Consider the following 2,339-nt stretch of genomic DNA (forward strand, 5'->3'; position numbering starts at 1 on the left):
ATTTTGCATAGTTCTCTGCGTTACCCAGGAAACACCACGGGGAGGCAACCATGCGACGTTTCCTTTATATAAAATGACATCAGGAAGTGAGAGAATTAGATTACATACGTAAAATTTTGATGCCAATTCTTTTGCGCTAGAATTGAATAATCGAGTTGGGACCCATTAGCGTTTCCTATTTATGACATAATCAATGCTTGTGCCAAATTTCACGTTTCTATGACACCGGAAAGTGAAAAAATTACATTCCATACGTAAAATTTGGACGCTAATTCTTTTGCGCATAGAATTGAATAATAGAGTTGGGATCCATTAGCTTTTCCTATTTATGACATAATCAATGCTCGTGCCAAATTTCCTGTTTCTATGACACCGGAAAGTGAAAAAATTACATTCCGCGCGTAAAATTTGGACGCTAATTCTTTTGCGCATAGAATTAAATAATGGAGTTGGGACACATTAGCTTTTCCTATTTATGACTTAATCAATGCTCGTGCCAAATTTCCCGTTTCTATGACACCGGAAAGTGAAAAAATTACATTCCGCACGTAAAATTTGGATGCTAATTCTTTTGCGCATAGAATTAAATAATGGAGTTGGGACACATTAGCTTTTCCTATTTATGACTTAATCAATGCTCGTGCCAAATTTCCCGTTTCTATGACACCGGAAAGTGAAAAAATTACATTCCGCACGTAAAATTTGGATGCTAATTCTTTTGCGCATAGAATTAAATAATGGAGTTGGGACCCATTAGCTTTTCCTATTTATGACATAATCAATGCTCGTGCCAAATTTCCCGTTTCTATGACACCGGAAAGTGAAAAAATGACATTCCGTACGTAAAATTTCGATGCCAATTCTTTTGCGCTAGAATTGAATAATCGAGTTGGGACCCATTAGCTTTTCCTTTTTATGATATAATCAATGCTCCTGCCAAATTTTAAGTTTCTAAGGCATTGGGAAGTGACAGATTTAGATTATGTACGAAAAATTTTGACGCCAATTCTTTTGCGCTAGATTTGAATAATCGAGTTGGGACCCAATTACTTTTCCTATTTTGGAGATAATCTATGCTCGTGCCAAAATTCATGTTTCTACGATATCGGGAAGTTGGAGAACTTTTGGCGAGTCAGTCAGTCAGTGAGTCAGTCAGTCAGTGAGTCAGTGAGGGCTTTCAGCTTTATATATATAGATAGATACTTTGGTATCAATAAGATGTTGAAAATGTCTGTTTCTTTCTTATTAACCCTGCATATCATCATTGTCCACTGTAATTCTATTTGCATTTTTTTATTGGGGTCACACTGTTATGGAGGAACTGTTGATGATGCACTATAATGGGGGAACTGTGGATGACACACTGTTATGGTTGGAACTGCGGAGGATTCACTGTTATGGGGGATCTGTGCAAGACTCACTGTTATGGGGGATCTGTGAAAAACACTGTTATGGGTGATTTGCGGGGACGCTGTTATGGAGGAACTGTGGAGGACGTACTGTTATGGGGGATCTGCGGATGACTCACTGCAATGGGGGAATCTGCAAAAGACAATATTTTGAGTGATCTGCAGAGGACTCACTGTTATGGGTGATCTGCGGAAAACACTTATGGGGGATCTGCAGAGGACGCACTGTTAGGGGAGTCCTGTGGAGGACTCTACTGGGGATCTATGGAAGACACTGTTAAGGGGGTATCTGTGGATGGTGCACTGTAATTGGGATCTATGGAAGACACACTTATGGGGGATCTATGCATGACACTGTTATGGGTGATCTGTGGAGGACTCACTGTTATGGGTGATGTGTGAAAGATACTTATGGGGGATATGCGGCGGACACACTGTTATGGGGATTTGTGGAGGACTCACTTTAATGGGGATCTATAGAAGACACTGTTATGGGGGGATCTGTGGATGACACACTAATCGGGATCCATAGAAGACACACTGTTATAGGGGATCTGTGGGTGACACACCGTTATGTCGATATGTGGAGGACACACTGTTATGGGGGCATCTGTGGGTGACACATTGTTATGTCGATATGTGGAGGACACACTGTTATGGGGATCTGTGGAGGAGACACTATTATTGGGGGGATTCGTGGAGGACACACTGTTATGGGGGATTCGTGGAGGACACACTGTTATGGGGGGATCTGTGGAGGACACACTATTATGGGGGGATCTGTGGAGGACACACTATTATGGGGGGATCTGTGGAGAACACACTGTTATGGGGGGATCTGTGGAGGACACACTGTTATGGGGGATTTGTGGTGGACACACTGTTATCGGGGGATCTATGGACGACACACTGGTATGGGGAGATCTGTGG

This window comes from Eleutherodactylus coqui, chromosome 10 (genome assembly GCF_035609145.1).
Source record: "Eleutherodactylus coqui strain aEleCoq1 chromosome 10, aEleCoq1.hap1, whole genome shotgun sequence".
NCBI lineage: Eukaryota > Metazoa > Chordata > Amphibia > Anura > Eleutherodactylidae > Eleutherodactylus > Eleutherodactylus coqui.